The 19,239-nt window shown below is 41.1% G+C and overlaps 1 pseudogene across 1 annotated transcript; it reads right to left on the bottom strand.

Annotated features, from left to right (window-relative positions):
* Positions 1-4,328: 4,328 nt before the first annotated feature.
* Positions 4,329-11,726, bottom strand: LOC143499985 (ATP-sensitive inward rectifier potassium channel 1 pseudogene; annotated as a pseudogene). The gene is made up of 3 exons (XR_013126525.1): positions 11,613-11,726; positions 11,473-11,528; positions 4,329-6,540 (listed from the first exon to the last, which is right to left on the bottom strand). The product of XR_013126525.1 is annotated as an ATP-sensitive inward rectifier potassium channel 1 pseudogene (transcript).
* Between the last annotated feature and the right edge of the window lie 7,513 nt (positions 11,727-19,239).

The following is a 19,239-nucleotide window of genomic DNA, read 5'->3' as shown; positions in this document are numbered from 1 at the left end:
GTAACCGGATTGGTGGGACTTGCCAATGTTGATTGTCCACGGCCAGAGGGCGATTAAGAGCAGCAACGAGTCCACCTAAGGGTGTAGACAGAAGAAAACACAACGTGCACTCCATGCACGTAACAATGTGCAACACAAAAGTGCAACATAGGATAAATGTACAGAATGTACTTGGCAGCGAGGGTAGAAAGCTGCGACAACATTCCCCCAGAGGCCAGAGGTAGGCAGAGAAAGACCCGGGAATCCCACCCGCCCTCGGCCCCCCCCAGGAGCTGTGGAGCCCCAGGGCAGCACTTCCCAGTGACCCTCGCATGCCCGCCCCCACAGGTGGGAGAGTGAGAACCCCGGACAGCGCCCCCACAGTGCAGGTCCAGGGGAACCAGAGGAAACAGAGCCTCCCCCAGGACATATACAGTGGGGGGGCATCAGAAAATTTTGGGGTGGCGAATTGGCGAATGTAAGTTGTTGATCGGGGGGGGGGGGGGGGGGGGGGGTAGCGAACGCTAGTTGTTGACGGGGGGGTGGTGACGATTGTTGAGCGCGGGGGGGGGGGGGGGTGACGGTGTGTGACGATTGTTCAGCGGGCAAAGGGGGCGCCGTGTAAAATAAGTGGATCTTACTATTTACATTGAGGGGGCGGGACACCTCACCCTTTACCCTTGTGGCGCCTGGTAACAGGGGTCTCTGGAACTAATCCATACTTGTTTAATAAATTCATACTTTGTTAAATAAATCATTGTACTTTATTATCTTACCCAACTGCTTCTGACTTTTATTGTGCTTACCATTTAAGGGTTTCAGAATTTCAACCACAGTCGTTTCAACCACACAGTTTCGTCTCGTCTCGTCGCGATGTGTCTCGGCAAGTAGGCCTATAAATATTTTTTGTTGTTGTTTGCTTTTTAAACCCCGTTTCTTGAACCTTTACTTATCATTTTTTTGCTGTTGTGTGGCAATTTTAAAAATATTTTCAGGCAGGCATATTTTATTTTAAACTTTTTTGAAATTTTGCACAGTACCTGTCTGACAGCTTGATATACGCACTGCGCACTGACAGTGACTTTTTTTGTTGTTAATGTTCTCTAACATTTCATTAAAAAAATAAATAAGTAAATAAATAAAAGCTGAATAAAGCCAACCTACTATGTTTATTCATTTATCTGAGTGTTTTAGGTTTTTACTTTGAAATGGAAAAAAGTCCTGAATGAGAACAGGATCTCGTTTAAGGTGCTCTAGATAAAAAAAAAACCCCGATTCGCCTATTAGTCGACTAAAGGGAAAATCTGACGAATCAGATTCGACTATGAAAATCCTTAGTTGAAGACACCTAGTATAAACTATTGTTTCTTATTATTTATTATTATTAGTAGTAGTATTAGCTTTTTAATCTATTTAATCTGTATATATTCATTCTTTTTGTCCAACTGTAATGATGCTGCTGGTATATATACAGCCCCGTCGACAGGGGGGGACAACCGGGTCTGTTGTCCCGGGCCCCAGCGCCAGGGGGGCCCATCAAAGAGCCCAGCAATTTATTTTTATTTAAAGTCTATAATTTTAAATAATCTTGAAATCTTTCATTACTATAACTTTCTTTACTCAAAATAAGCTAAATGGCTAAAATATGTTTTTTTCTTACCTATCTGCATATTTTCCATTAAGTGCATACACCCCCGCCTCACACTGAAAAATGGTTTGATCCAGCACCGACTGTAGCCGGCTGGTACCCGCCCAACAGCGGGAAATACAGTGGTGGATCGTTAAAGTAAAGTAAATACAGAAATCTGGAGCACAGAAAAGAAAGGAAAAACATTTACCTGACGAATTTTAATGTTGCATTGTGTTCCAGATTTGAATAATGCTGAAATTTAGGCTAAAGTACTTGAAAATGCTTGAAATTGTAACTACTTCGTTTCACAACAAATAGCTGTCTGACTGAACAGTTCCTGGATTACGTTAACAAATACGAGCCTCTTGTAATTCCAGGACAAAACATGAGAGAACGTGAAGACGTTAAGATTGGGTGTTTTGAAAATAAACAACCATTAAATAATGTGATAAAAAGCGAATTATTTCGAATCATTTCGAGTATATTTAACTTAATTAAATTTTTTTTTTAAGTTTAACGTGCTGGGAAATATTGAAATTGACCTTTAAAGTGCCGTACAAGTGCTTTAATTCCACCTTGTATAGGTGTATGAACCCTTCAACCGTGACTTTGTTCATTGCGCTGAAGCGCGGCGCGCGCGAAGTTAAAAAATTCGAGAGGTGCACGACCTCGCGAATCGACAGCGCGTGAGGCCCGGTGGCGGTGCCATTGCGATTACGTAATTTTCGCCGCGCGGACCCTCGCGCCGCGACGCGTCAAGTATAAACCAGTAAGCTGTCAGAAACAGCTTTGATGTGTGGCTATATTATATACTACAGAGGAAATTCAAATGACGTTATCGGGGAGGGGGGGGGGGGGGGCACATGAAAGACAGTCAACGGGACTGTATATATATATATATATATATATATATATATATATATATATATATAAACCCACTGCTCAAAAAAATAAAGGGAACACTCAAATAACACATCTTAGATCTGAATGAATGAAATATTCTCATTAAATAATTTGTTCTGTACAAAGTTGAATGTGCTGACAACAAAATCACATAAAAATCAAAAATGGAAATCAAATTTATTAACCAATGGAGGCCTGGATTTGGAGCCACACACAAAATTAAAGTGGAAAAACACACTACAGGCCGATCCAACTTTGATGTAATGTCCTTAAAACAAGTCAAAATTAGGCTCAGTATTGTGTGTGGCCTCCACGTGCCTGTATGACCTCCCTATAATGCCTGGGCATGCTCCTGATGAGGTGGCGGATGGTCTCCTGAGGGATCTCCTGCACATTTGTGGCCTGCTGGAGGTCATTTTGCAGGGCTCTGGCAGTGCTCCTCCTGTTCCTTCTTGCACAAAGGCGGAGGTAGCGGTCCTGCTGCTGGGTTGTTGCCCTCCTACGGCCTCCTCCACGTCTCCTGGTGTACTGGCCTGTCTCCTGGTAGCGCCTCCAGCCTCTGGACACTACGCTGACAGACACAGCAAAGCTTCTTGCCACAGCTCGCATTAATGTGCCATCCTGGATGAGCTGCACTACCTGAGCCACTTGTGTGGGTTGTAGAGTCCGTCTCATGCTACCACGAGTGTGAAAGGACCACCAACATTCAAAAGTGACCAAAACATCAGCCAGAAAGCATAGGTACTGAAGTGGTCTGTGGTCCCCACCTGCTGAACCACTCCTTTATAGGGGGGGGTCTTGCTAATTGCCTCTCATTTCTACCTGTTGTCTATTCCATTTGCACAACAGCAGGTGAAATTGATTCACAATCAGTGTTGATTCCTAACTGAACAGGTTGGTTTCACAGAAGTGTGGTTGACTGAGTTATATTGTGTCGTTTAAGTTTTCCCTTTATTTTTTTGAGCAGTATATATATATTAGGGGTGGGCATAGATATTAATTTTTTTAATCTAGATTAATCTCACTGAAATCTTGAAATTAATCTAGATTAATCTATATTAAAATGGCTCATATGCGTGCTACCCAAGTAATGACTAAAAGTCAGTTTTTGAGATAGAGTTTCTTAATACAGAGGGTGCATTAGACCAGTGGCTCATCTCCTGTTTCCAAAATGCATCAATGACTGCTTGAGGAAGCTGTTCTACTTTGATACTTGAAAAAAAAAAAAAACATGCTCAATAAAATGTAGGCTATTCGTGTTCAACGGTTTATTCAGTTAAACATGAATTTGTAAGCCTACATACTGTACATTAAATAACATGTTTATTCAGCTAAACATGATATTTGAAATGTATGCCAACATTTAGTACATTTAACCTCACGGACGTAATTTTCAAAAGTCAGTTTTGGTCCTCTGTAGTTTTAACGGTTAAAAAGAAAGATCTAAATAGCGACGAATCTAGCGCTAGGACCATGCAGAAAACGACCGCTCCGAGCTCCGCTCCGGTAACACTTTACGTTCCTAAAAATGAATTTTCCATGAAGCAAACCTGGCGACTTCGTGGCTGCATCCATATCAAAACACGTACGATTTGTAATTCACAGGTTTAAAAACTCGTTCTCGCCCCTACTGTGCAATTTGGTTAGGAATACAGCTTAACTATCAAGTTGAAAGTCATCCTATTTTGTTTACCCATTTTGACCCAGTTCCCAACCCAACTTTAAAAATAGATTTTTTTATATTTTTAATATAATTTTTATATCGCCCGATAAGAGTATCAAATTAACGACCGCCGTTAACGCCCCACCACTAATATATATATATTGGAATACTGGAATACTGGACTGGACTCTTATGGACAATGCAAATTTACTAAGACAATTGTTTTATTATTTCACACTTCTTTATCAATGTACAATTCTGACAAGAAATTACTTCAATTTCATGGTGATTAATATTCATTCTGCATTCATACGTGATCTGTCATGATATAGCCTCAGACCCCTCGCTTTGGGTGTGCGTTAACATAGTCCGTGTCTGTATATGTACTTCCGTGGGTGTGGTTGTCACCCATCTCGTTAGTCTAATGTTTGCACACGGTGCTTGCTACATTACGTGTATAAATCACGTGTGTTCGTCTCGTCCTGTGCTCATCTTTTTGAGTCTGTTACGTGTCAGTTTAAGTTACGTGTGCTTGCTCCTGAGCTCCAAGTAACGCCCACGGCATTGACTGTTAAAAAATTCCGTGTTTCATGCAATGTCATCTCCGCATCTTCAAATTCCTCACCAACGTTACATGATCAAATGCACAGTTGACAAATTACATCCCTTATACGAGGAGAAATAATAATTTGAATACAAGTTGTTTTCTTCAAGAACAACAAAAACATGTTAAAGTGAATCAAAGAAACCAAGGTTAGCGTTAGGCTATATTATTAGGTAACACCATTACCTTCCCCCAGGCTTTTAAAGTGAACTAGTTCACACTGCATCATAACGTGTCACTGTGCAAAGCTACATTCTATGACACTGTAAACAGAAGATACAAAAATTCAACCTGGACTATTCTAAGAGCATGTGTATTTCCCAGCATGGCCCAACAGCGGTGCTCCCAGCACTTAGGCTGCTGCGATGTGGGCTTACTTGGGACAGGCCATATTTATGGCCTGCTTAAACAAATGAGGACACATTGCTTTGCTTTTAGAAGACTGCTATGCTGAAATGTTCATATGCATGTATTACATGTGTAACATAAAATTGCACTTCTGACAGAGAATTAATTAACATTAGGGTACACTTATAATGCTCAGGTGATTACTGTTCCTGGTAATAAGAAGAAAACATGAAGACTTCCTGTCTCTAGCAGGCGCAGATATGAATCATCACATTTTCGTGTGAGTTGCAGAGTCACTGATGTTGATAACCTCAAAACCTTGATTATCAATGCCATGTGTGGGGAGTTGAATGTGTAATTTCTCACTGTTGGAGTCTTCAGCACCATTTGCTGTTGTTAGGGGTTCCACCGTGGCAAAGTTGGCAACGTTCACGCGATATTTGCCCTCTTTGTTGCGGGTGATGATGGGGAGGAACCTGTAGCCCCACATGATCTCCTGAGGGATATAGGACGTCCTGACCTGGCAGGAGGAGCTGGTGGATTCGGCCATCCCATCCAGGAACACCACCAGCTCAAATTCCTGCTGGAGCAGAGTGTCTGCAGAGAGCTCAAAAAATGGACTTGTTTTGTCAATCACATGGTACAGGGTCAAAGGGCTGATAAAGAACAGGGTGTCCTTCCCAGCATCCACCATGAAGTCAATATGAATCTGATCCAGGATGACAGTCTCACCTTCAGGCGAGATAGTTGTCTTAATCAGCTTGCCGTAGACCTGACTCCCAATCATCAAGGTTTTGCGTAGGTTGGCAACTCGTATGTGCAAGCAGAGGGTGTCATTTTTAGGGCAGATAACAGCCATTTTGCTGAAGGTGATGGTCTTGGCTCTCCTTTTCGGCAAGGTGATTTTGGCCATAACCAGTCCACAGCAGAAGCAGTTAATGATAGAGCCCAGGAGAGCCTGAATGATGACCAAGGTAATAGCAACAGGACAGTACGGGGTGATGTCTCGTCCCCCGTAGCCTACCGTCGTCTGCGTTTCCATGGAGAACAGGAAGGCGCTGGTCAGGTCAGTGACGTTATTCAAGCAACGTGTGTGGTTTTCTGATAGGACCTGCCAGGACAACTCCCCGTTACTAAGGGCGATCCAGTACCAGAAGAGTCCAAAAAAGAACCAGCTTAGAGTGAAGCAACCCACAAAGAGGAGAAGAACAAAACGCCAGCGGATCTCCATGAAGGTGGTCCACAGGTCCATAGCATAGGCGAAAAAACTGCTGGATCTCAAGCTGCAGTATTCGATGTTGCAGTGGCCATCTTTGGTGACCAGACGACTTCGGCGAAGACGGAGCTCGGCCAGGTAGCTGCAGAGCAACTGTCTCGGGGAGTTCTTCATTTCTAGGCCACAGGTCACCTAATCTGCAGGAAGAGCGGACCAACGTCATTAAACTGGACACGGAATAACAACGGCATTATATGTAACCAAGTGTTCAACAAAGGAACCTTCTGTCCTTTCAGAAGGTTTTGGCACCTTCTGGTCTGACTAGTTCAAGGACAGTGAATCTTCATGAGCGATGCCTTTCCTGCCTGCACAGAGGAGACCATGGACTACGACTGAATATACATGAAATATGAGGCCATGTTGAGCTTCCACAATCCCCCTTTTGGCAAGATAAAAAATTGTAATTTGCTTCAACACAGTTAGACATCTTTTTCTAAGACATCTGGCTTCCTTTCTAAATATGTCAGTCTCTAGAACAGGGGTGGCCAACCCGTCATAGACCAAGAGCCACTTTTCTTACTGTGTTACGGCAAAGAGCCACATCGTACATGGGCGAGTGTAATCTGTTGAGCGGGGGGGTGGTGAGTGTAAATTATTAGCTGTGAAGACAGTCAAATGCGTGTTTTCCACTACGCCGGTTTTAAAAGTATTAGCGGCTCGCTAGGCTTGTAAACTAACCGCGCACCACGAAAATGTAGCAGTGTGTCGCCCCGTTTGTGCAGGTGAGCCCGCGGACCGGCTGGGGAGCCGCATGAAACCAGGCAAAGAGCCGCATGCAGCTCGCAAGCCGCGGGTTGGCCACCCCTGCTCTAGAATCTGAGGTAGATGCACACCTAACAATCAGAACATAAGAGAGAGACCTAAGGAGCAACTTACTACATACAGACACCAAACATTATCTCCAAAAATTATCTCCAATAATGATGAGTCAGCCTACAGGGAGGAGGTAAGAATCCTGGAAGAATGGTGCTGGGAGAATAGCCTCTCTCTAAACGTTAGTAAGACCAAGGAGCTCATCGTGGACTTCAGGAGGCGGGAGAGAGTACACCCATTGATTCACATCAGAGTACAGTAGAGAGGGTCAGCAGCTTTAAGTTTCTGGGTGTTAACATCAGCGAGGGCCTGGCATGGGCACTGCACACCACACAGATAGCGAAGAAGGCCCACCAGCGCCTCTACTTCCTCAGAAGGCTGAGGAGGTATGGTCTGAACCCCAGCATCCTCAAGACCTTCTACATCTGCACTGTGGAAAGCATCTTGACTGGCAGCATTACCACCTGGTACGGGAACTTCACTGTTCTTGAGAGGAAATCTCTGCAGAGAGTAGTGCGAACAGCACAGTCCATCACCGGGGTTCAGCTCCCTAACCTGCTGGACTTATACACCAGCCGCTGCCTGAGGAAGTCCAGAAGGATCATGAAGGACCCCTCCCATCCTAGCCACTGTCTGTTCTCTCAGCTGCCAAGTGGTAGGAGGCTCAGAAGCTTTAAAGCCAGAACCAGTCGGCTCAGAGACAGCTTCTTCACACTGCACCTCTGCACAGCTGGACTATTGGACTTAATCATACCAACCCGAGACAATACTCTACCCATGCGCTCCCATATACTCACTCCATACCTTGCTCTGACATTACTACAGCATCATAACTCATTGTGACCAATGGCACATCTACACAGCATTATAATATCCATAGCCTGTTTTACATTAATCTCCATTCCCTGTGCAATATCACATGTATATTTAATACATTGTATATATCAAAAACTTAGAACAATACTTATTTTATTTTCATAACTACAGAGTAAGTTTTTAATGTACATACACTAGCTTAATTGTTTGTAATTTATATATATTATTGTAAATATTGTACCTGTACTCTGGTGATGTGACAATAAATCTGATTTGATTTGATTTGAACAGGTGACTAGCACATAGATGACAACCAGGATAGCCAGGCCTGAGAAGATATAACACAAGCTGTTGTAGCTACAGCTACCAAGGCAATTCTGAAGCTAATACAAGAGGTCAAAACCTGAAGGGCAGAGGAGGTGGGAAGTGGCAGAGTACAGTCAAATGTCATTGTACCATAAAATATTCAACTGGTCAGTAACATACTAGACAGTGGTATTCAGGCTGAGTTACTAACTCCACCAGGTTTACCATAAAAGCCATCATGACTGAATGAGATGGGAGTGTGATGACAACAATAACTAGTTAACGATGGCCATCCATTCACGTCCAGGGCCATTCACTCCTCACAGCAGGGACTTGTGGGGGAGCAGATCTGATATGATGACCTATCTGAGTGTCCGTTAATGGACGTGTTAATGATGGGCAAATATGCTTTCTGACTCTGGCTCTGCCTTCCCCAGAGTCTCATTTTGATAAAAATCACTGACAAATCAAAAGTGCCTCCATACTAATCTCATCCCCGACTACAGAACTATTAGGATCTCACACCTGGCAGGACAGTGATTTACACCTGAATAACAATTGGTTATTTAGACACAGCCAAAGTGACATTTTTGACTGTCAGAGACAAGAATTGTCATTGACTGGAGAAGTGCAAGACTTCAGAGACACCAGAGAGGATATGTCCTTTCATACTTCATAATGTAGATTCTGTTCATCCTGCACTTGCTGCTTATTACAGTTCTGGTTAGGTGCTGAACTGCATTTCGTTGCCTTATACCTCTACACGTGTAATTGACAATAAAGCTGAATCTAATCTGATTTGTATTTAGATTGATTAATATTTAGTGTGAATTGAAATACTAAAAGAAACATCCTTTTTATATGTTTACATATTTTCAAACCTTTTCGAAAATAAGAATCCTATAACTTTTTTATGACCTATAAGTTTTGGGTGAAGTAGCAAAAATTGCAGAGACTGTATTCTCCAGTGACTGTGCTTAAGAAGAACAGGAAGTGACACAGTATTCTGCAGGGACTGTGTTTAAGAAGAACAAGGAAGTGTAACCTTATAGTCCAACTCACCTGTTTTAGTGATGCCCCATCACTTTTCACAGTTAACTAATTAAATGACGGTGTGGTGGTTTCAGCCTGTTGGTGTGTGGTTTTGTTTATGTCGTTTTATTTTTTGTTTAGTCTCGTTGACATATTTGTGGTGATTTTCTACATCTAGTTTCGTTAAACTTTGTGCTATTAGGCTCTCTGGTTTTTTGTTTTGTCTTTGGACTGTTCTATAATGTATGTTCTATAATAATATTCCTTTAAAGAGGTGTAATCAGTGTCACAGGTCCCCATTTACAAATGTAATACAGCAAAACCCTCATCTCTTTATTGACACTGTTATCAGAAATATCAAACTACCCAAAACAATATTTAAAATAGTACTTCTACTACTTCACCCATTCTAGAAATACTGTAATAAAAATACATTTCTGGAAATGCAACCATGCCTGATTACAACAATACTTCAAAGTGTCACAGGTTTTGCTGCTCTACCTTTTCACTTCTGTAGCACTTCAGCAATAAAAATAGACACATTGATCTATCCATTCACCTCTGTTAATTCCTTGTTGGCATTGAGTGACTGATTCAGTAGGACAACAAAAAAAAACAAACATGAAAATATGTATTTATAAAATGTATTTTGTACATTTGGGGTCGTTTGTGTCATGGTGGGGAGGCCGGTTTGCCACCAGAGGGCGCGTGTCACAACTCTCACTACCTCACACAGCACACGTCCCTGAGCACCAAACCACTCCTTCGGTCCCAGTCACCGCATTACTAACACCTGTCCCTAATTATGTTGTGCACCTTTTTAAACCCTGCAGGTCGTTGGGTCCAGTGCTGCACATTGCCCCGCTGGAGCTCTACTCTGGACCTACCTCCTTAGTTGTGCTGGTGGTTTTCTGACGTTGCTCTACTTTTGCTAAGCTGCAGTTATTTCTGCTTGACTGTTTCTGTTATTGTTGCAGTTCGTATGCAGTATATTTTTGGTGTGTCTTCCTTGTACCATTAGCGTCAGATCATGCAACAGCATTTTGATGGGATTAGGTTATGGATACTGAGTCCGTATTTTAAAAATAAATAATTAGTTGTTTTGAGCCAGTAAATATGTTGTCAGAACCATGGACGTAATTTTGATTTCAAAAGTGGGGGGGACATGGATTCGTCGCTATTTAAATATTTGGTTTTAACCGTAAAAACTGGGGGGGACATGTCCCCCCCGTCCCCCCCCAAAATTACGTCCGTGGTCAGAACTTATGTGTTCCACAGTAGAGTTCTGAGTTCCAGATCATAAAACAATCTGCTGATAATAAAACACTCAATTACAAGTGACAAGTGTCAATGACAAGTGTCATTTATAATTCTCTCATGTGTCTTAAGTCTGGGTATTACTTTGAATTGGAGCAGATCTGAAAATCACATCACATATGTCTCACAGCTATGCCAGGAGGCAAGTTTAGTGTTCCATTTTACAATTTAATCATTTATAGTCTTTTTAAAAGTCTTTTAATCTTTAAAATTATTTTTAATTTTATAAAATATGTGAGTTCATAAAATATGATTCATTTTAGTTCATTTTACACTTAAATGACATGACTCAAATGTCATGTCATTCAACTGCACTAACAGGTTTGCTGTTTCAGCTCTGAAATAATGTAGCTTTAAAATCAACTGTATGGTTTGTTATATTTTTCTATTAAAATAGATCATCAATGTTTCAACATCCTGACAATGTTCTGGTCAATTTGCCATATTATTTATCAAAGGAATGCTGAAATCAAATTTAAACTAAAACTAGATTAATGCTATATTGTATATAATTATATATTAATTATATATTAAATTAATACTCCTGTGGATTAAATCTGTCTCCTTAGTTATGTGGAAAGGGGTTTATTTTGTCTACTTGTCAGTTCTCCGTTGGTCTCATGTATGTATCTAAACAGATTGTATATTACTCCCAGACCTTAAATTCATTGGAACTGTTCCAACAAAATAACTGTTCAAACTAGATGGAGAGTTGGCACAATTAACCACATACAGCAATTTATTATATATTATTTTGTTCTTGGGACATTTTTGAGTGTTCTTACCCAGTAGAGAAGCTCTTCTGAGGATATGCTCAGGAAACAGATGCTGAGAATATACCCTAGAGAACAGAGATGTTGAGAGATGTTCTGAGAATACTCTCAAGGAGAGGAGATCTTCATGAAGATGTTGTAGTCATTCAAACCTTTGATTCTCTTTTTTCTCGTTGTCTCTCTTCTTGTAATAATTTCTGAGCAGGAAATTGCTTCAGGAAACACAAACTGTGTGAGTCATTACTGAAGTTGCTCACTGTAGTATAATCTGCTTTTGTCTGTCTGACTCTGAAGGTATGTTTTTGGCACATTTTTCTGTGCTCTACGCTGCCTGGCCCAGTACAGCCCTCCCCTACTAAAGTGTATCTGTTTCCTGTAAACGCTAAAATTCACTGCGGACATCATGTTACCTGGAGCATGTTACTACAGAAGTTGCCTAAGAGCAAACAATTATTGCACAATGAAAAAAACATCCTGAAAATATTACAGGCACAAAAATCTGTTTGCACCTCCCACATACTTTATGCCCCACACACTAAAGGTTTATAAATTGTGTCTCCAATCATTTTGTTCAGTGCATGTATTGTGCATTTTCAGCAATGAATTCAGTGATTTAGGATGTATTATTGGATTTTAAAACATTTCCCTAATTTCACAATGTTAGGTCCTTGGGAACAATGCTTTGTTAATCACATTGATCGCCTGTATTGTGTAGAAATGCATGCACTGTTTTAAACACTGGACTAAATCTCAGGGGGAACTTTATTTCCTCGTTCTATGTACTTGTCTATTGACATGATTGACCAGAAAATTTCAATTAAACGCTAATTTACATGGTATAACTAGGAACGAGTTTTTGAAGGAAGTCTACTGTACATGGTTTTCAAGCCCATTTCAGACTGACCAGAAGACACATTGCAGTAGTAGAGAAAAGGAAAAGAAATGAGATACAAGAATGTTGTAATGTTGTAGCAATTTGGAAGGAACTTTGGTGAATGAGATTGTGTGTTGCAATCTTGTAAATGAGATTATTAGCATGTTGAAATTTTGCATGCGGGATCCGAGTACATGCGGATTGTGGGCTTTAAGAATTATAACGAGTTGTTAGTACTGTAGTTCGTTTTTTTGTGTTGTAAGAATTGTAACGAGTTGTTAGTACTGTAGATAGTTGTGGGCAGTAAGAATGATAACGAGTTGTTAGTACTGTAGGTTATTGTGCGTTGTAAGAATTGTAACGAGTTGTTAGTACTGTAGTTAGTTGTGGGCTGTAAGAATTATGAGTTGTTAGTACTGTAGTTAGTTGTGAGTAAGAATTATAACGAGTTGTGAGTACTGTAGCAAGCTGTGACTATTTGTGAGTACATGAATGTTGTGAGCATCTTGTGTCAACTTTGTTCACTTATTCTGTGTTGATATGGGTTTTACCATTGGTGAAATGCAGAGCTAGTAAACCAAGCAGCCACCACCATGACCCCTCTGCAAAGAAATAGAACATGATGCTTCTTAATTGTGCTTTTGCTGGAAACTTGGCTTTAAGATTCCTAGTTAATAACACCTGGCTGAATGTACTTTTAATAGTAATAAAGACATGAATCTAATGGATTATGGTTAGATTTGTTTCTAAGATGAAAGTAAAACACATCCACAATTTTATTTGCACCCTTAACAAATAGTCTCCTCTCAGAACTTCCTCACCCTCTGTGAATATGAGAATGTCTTCTGGACTGATGGGCTACTTCATGAAGCTGGTTAAGAGAACAATAGTGTGCAAAGGAGAGTTGCTGTGAAGAATCTAAAATCTAAGATAACCTTTTTGTTTTTCATTTTTATCACAGCATAATAACATGTCTTAATCCATTGGTCTTTACACCTTCTCTGTTTTTAAAAATAAACAAGGCAGGCGTGTCCAAACCTTAGACTGGTACAGGATACCTCTAACCAATTATACCACATATCTTTGCAAACTATAACTTTCAGTGCTGAGGAAAGTCTAGAACTATGTGTTTCAAGTAGGAGATTACCAACTTTGCAATCTAGTCATGCTTATTGGAGGCTAATCATTCTCTTAATCTTAAGTTTTACATCATTTACATTACATTGACTTCAGGTGTTTTACAGTTAATGATTGTTCAGTAGACCAGTTAACATTTAACCCATTTCCAGCCCCGTATCTATCATCATATGACCCAAATGACCCAAGTGAAAAGACCCACGAGGGTTTGTTTTTGTTGTTGAGTCACACGACTGTCCTGTTCTTCTGTGCTGAGGGTTCAGCTTTCAGCAAAGCAGCCTATCTGAAATGTGTTCCCTGGGAATGAAAGGAGAGGCGTCCTTATGAACTCAGCCCAATGCACAGTGATCATTCAGCATGGAAGAAAACCTCCTGATACAATGGCTTTAAGTACCAGAACTTTACACGGTACAATAGGGGTGTCGTGATGTAACATGAGACCCAGGACTCAATGTGCATTTTTTTTTCCTTTTTCTTAAAAAAAAAACAGGTGTTGCTTAGTCACTCTAGAATATTTAAATCTGCAGCAAATCTGGGCATTTTTCTGTGGGAAATCTGCTCTGTGACAATGAGAGGTAGTAACACGGTCCAACACACAGAGGTGCTGATGGCCACTGAAGCCTGGGTGCTTCTTCCTAAATGCTGTCAGTTAATGCTTCACAGAAAGCGCCAGAGCCCAGGAAACACAGGTCTGCTGAACACCAGCCAAAAGTCGTCATATTTGCTTGGATGGATATATAGGGAGAAGAACACGACATGGAATATGATGCTGTAGATATCAAAATATATAATGTGAGTGTGTGTGTGTGTGTTTATTACTGGTGATGCTGAAAACAGTGACCAAGAGGTTTGCAGATCCTATATGTTGCAGTCATGGTCACGGCTGAAATGCCTGAAGTAATCGTGCAGCTGAGGATGTGAGAGAGTAAAACCCGGCAGCATGATGGCAGTGTTCCAAAACTCCTTGTAACTCTACATAATATGAGTCATCAGAGGAATAAACACTCCAGAATGTCAAAAATAACACGAAGCTGTTAATGGGTTTCTCTTTTAGTCCACTGTGATGAGGCTGAGTCCTGTGTAGCAGGAAGAAGAGAGGTTGATCTGGTGGCCAGCTTGTTAAAGATATATTCCAAAGTTTTTCCACCTAATTTCTGCATATGGTATGGTTGATGAACATCACATTGGACAATCATATTAGAGATGTTTTCCAAAGAATGGAAAAAGCCTGTGACTGCAGCAGGGTTGATGCCAGGATGAACGATGAGCTCTGGGGGATTAGCTGTAGCCAAAATGTCCATTACACATATAAACAATACACAGAAATAGATGTACTTCTATTTACAAAAAACAAATTTGACAGATATGACAACTGTTTTGATCTCTCTACTGCTTTTATAATTCACATTATTTGCCTAGGGCAGTGGTTCCCAAAGTGGGGGGCGCGCCCCCTAGGTAGGGCGCGGAGCTATTGCAGGGGGGGCGCGGAGCTTGAAAGTAAAACGTGCACATGTGTCAATATTAGGGATGCACCGATTCCGATATTAATATCTGAAAAAAATTCTAGATCGGGTATCGGTGACAATGTGACCGATCCATAAAAACAGATCTATTCAGTCTAATTCTATGCTTATATTGCTTGCTTTTCGGAGTTAGTTCAACCTTAATACTCGTGCTGGTGGTATTCCACTTAGTCCGTTTATTTGCTGGTTGACCAAAATAAACCTGGGCTCCAGCAATACTTCACTGTTCATACATGAACTGGTGAGTTGTCCAAATCTCATTTAATGCGTTACTTACAGAAATGAAATAAAGAGCAGTGGTCTGACTCGGCAGAAAGCTAAAAAAACAACAATATTCCATACGCGCACGCAACTCGCTCCCTTAAAGAGACAGTACACATATTTCTGGCCGTTACATGCTTTGTGCTCTGCGTGATGTCTGCGCTTGCAAACTAGCCGCATATGTATTGCTGTTTCTCTTATTTCATCTCCATATTTATTTTAAATTATATTTAGAATTCTTGAACCATTTAAAAGGTTTCTTGCAGTTTATTTTTTTCATGTTTGACCAAAGTTGTGAACCTATTGTTTTTGTAAGTTTTCAACACATCCCTAGTCAATATGGGGGGGGGGGGGGGGGGGGGGGGGGGGGTGTAGGGGGGGGGCGCAAAAATATTCTCCTCATCTACTAAAGGGGGGCACGGCAGAAAAAGTTTGGGAACCACTGGCCTAGGGTGTGTTGTGATTTGGCATTTAAATACAGGAACATGCCTTGAAATTATTGTGTGGTGAGGACGGTCTGCTAACATGGTAGCTAGAGATGGAAAATAAAATATTTGTGTAAATGCTGGAATTTGCATTACAGGAATGATTTGCAGTGTGGAGGAAGTTACCTTGTATTCATTACAAAGTATTTATAACCATTTCAAAACAGTACAGTCTGTGCCGTGTCCAGGTGCACACCTGCACACATTCCAATCCCTCTAATAATGTCTAGCTTAATCTGATGGTGAATCACACAAACCAGTTTGTTCTGTGCCATTCAACTCCTACACATCACCTCACCCCTTTTTGGTGCTTTTGCCCCCTTTCAGAAGAGGAGTAAATAGTAATGGAGCAGTATATAACAGAAGCCCCAGCTCAGGGATATATCTGGCCCTCAATGTTCCCTGCCTCAGTTGCCATCTTTTTTGTTTAGAAAAATGGGTTTGTGTCCTTGCCTAGATTACAGAGGGCTTAACGCACTTCTGCACACCTTCACCTGAGTACTGATAGCTAATTAGCCAATTACATACACCTGTGCTTCATTACCCTTTCACTACTCTCACCCTTTTCACCACACCCTCAGTGCTTCTCACTAAGCCCTCTCCACACTCTGCTTGAGACCTGGTCTCCCTGAGTTTGCTAGTTGGTCTTGGATTCTCCAAAAAAGTTTTTGTTTTCCTTATCTTGACCTCACCCTCTTCCTCCACTGCTGTTCATCCTGTAGACAAGCATCAAGTATTGCTGTTGCTGTGATGTATGGTAGTTAGCTAGTTGGTGATAGCTGCAGTAGTGATGTATTCACATCTTTCAGCACATCTTCAGGTTCTTCACTTTGTCTTGATGATCTGCTATGACTAGTACTCAGTAGTTAGCTATGATATTGTGTTTCTGGTGAGTAGCTCTGGTATTCATCTTGGTCCATTGGCTCATTGGGTCTTGGTAGTCTGCTACCAAGGGGGTGGGGGGGTGAGGTTATATATATATATATATATATATATATATATATATATATATATATATATATATATATATATATATGTATTTATATATGTATTTATATATGTGTGTGTGTGTGTATATATATATATATATATATATATATATATATATATATATATATATATATATATCATATTGACTTAATAAGCAAACAGAGCACTTCCGAAATCGGCAATTTCAATGACACAGTGGCCAGAACCAATCGCACTAGTGTACGGGAGTACGGAAACAGGTAATGCCACGGGGGAACGGCGACAGGTAATGCCAAATATAGTAAAATCCATAATAGTAAAGATACCAAAATTAACCAAAATTAAAGCAATACTGAAAACTGGCCATTGGAATGCAGAGTGCGGATTAGTTTACTTCTCACTTTAGACCCGCGGGGACGCTAGCGAACGTTCCAGGAGGAGCGAGTAACTAGTAGCTACTATGTTTGTGAATGTAGCAAAACGGTGACAGAAGCTACAGCAGTGACTACAAATAATAGCAACATAATAGCAACAGCTTAGTAGCTTTCACACGGCAAGCCTTTCGTGACACGCTCTTCCCTGTTGTGTTCTTTCATGATAATGTCATGCTGAAAAATATTGACCTGTCTTGTCAATGGACGGAGCCAGATCTGTAAATGCGAGAAGCCCGCTTTCACCATTCCAGATGGCTCAGTCAAAACCATTACGTCTTAATGAACCAATAAATAACATCAGCGGCGAAAATGAGTGTAAAAAAAAAAAGGGTTCATGTGTTTTTATTTTGTCACAAAAGGCTTCCAACATGGGCTAAAGCACAGTGTAGGCTATCAAATGACAAGAGTTTACAACTTCATCTTCAACCTTTTCAGCCCTGGCGCAAATGTTATCCTCACACGTCCCTGGATTCACCAGTTAGAACTACAGAGACACTAGAAAAAAAATCTTGTTTCTTATTTTATGTCACCGTTAACTACACAGGGTTGACGTGAACTTAATAGGCCTATCTATCTAAGAGCTTGTGGCTAGCTCTGACAGTGTTCAACGCAAACTGTAGCAAACGGCAGTAACTTTGTTTTACCGCAAAATATGAAAACGATTGAAACCATTAATCACCCAATTAAATCCACTGGTAAATGTACAATCTGGTACATGTAGTGGTAAATGTACGCTCTTCTGCCTTGTCCCCGGCGTAGATAGCACTAGGTCCTGCGTCACAACCCAAATGAAGAACGTTTGTATGAATGGTGTGGGGTGGCATTTCTTTGGAGGGCCGCACAGCCCTCCATGTGCTCACCAGAGGTACCCTGACTGTCATTAGGTACCGAGATGAGATCCTCATTCCCATTGTGAGACCATATGCTGGTGCGGTTGGCCCTGGGTTCCTCCTAATGCAGGACAATGCTAGACCTCATGTGGCTGGAGTGTGTCAGCAGTTCCTGCAAGATGAAGGCATTGAAGCTATGGACTGGCCCGCCCGTTCCCCAGACCTGAATCCGATTGAGCACATCTGGGACATCATGTCTCGATCCATCCACCAACGTCACGTTGCACCACAAACTGTCCAGGAGTTGGCGGATGCTTTAGTCCAGGTCTGGGAGGAGATCCCTCAGGAGACCATCCGCCACCTCATCAGGAGCATGCCCAGGTGTTATAGGGAGGTCATACAGGCACGTGGAGGCCACACACAATACTGAGCCTCATTTTGACTTGTTTTAAGGACATTACATCAAAGTTGGATCAGCCTGTAGTGTGTTTTTCCACTTTAATTTTGTGTGTGGCTCCAAATCCAGGCCTCCATTGGTTAATAAATTTGATTTCCATTGATGATTTTTGTGTGATTTTGTTGTCAGCACATTCAACTTTGTACAGAACAAAGTATTCAATGAGAATATCCCATTCATTCAGATCTAGGATATATATATATATATATATATATATATATATATATATATATATATATATATATATATATATATATATATATATGTGTGTGTGTGTGTGTGTGTGTGTGTGTGTGTGTGTGTGTGTGTGTGTGTGTATGTATCTCCCGAATCCCCCCTAAGCTTTTTGCGGTAGATTTAGATGCTACAGAAAACCCATCTAGGGTGAGGGGAATATCAGCCCAATTGCTTCTAGCAGCTTTGGGCCCAAGAATCAGCACCTCAGTCTTATCAGAATTTAGTTGAAGAAAATTAGATGCCACCCTAATGTCCTGGACGCAGTTCTCATTCTTGAGAGTAGTAGTGATATCATCCAGATTGGAAGATACATACAACTGAGTATCAACTGCGTAGCAATGGATGCTAATACCATACCTACAAATGATGGTGCCCAGTGGTAGCATATACAATGAGAATAATATAGGAACCAGTACAGATCCTTGTGGGACACCATATTTTACCTTAGTAAGTTCTGAGCATTTGTTATTTACTAGTACAAATTGGTAACGATCAGGTAGGACCTGAACCAGGAGTGCGCTTGACTGTGATGGTCGGAGGAGGCAGGCATGGCAAAGCACGATGCGGTGAAA

This window comes from Brachyhypopomus gauderio, chromosome 2 (genome assembly GCF_052324685.1).
Source record: "Brachyhypopomus gauderio isolate BG-103 chromosome 2, BGAUD_0.2, whole genome shotgun sequence".
NCBI lineage: Eukaryota > Metazoa > Chordata > Actinopteri > Gymnotiformes > Hypopomidae > Brachyhypopomus > Brachyhypopomus gauderio.
The sequence above is the reverse complement of the archived record's forward strand: the minus strand, read 5'-3'. Positions and strand labels throughout refer to the sequence as shown.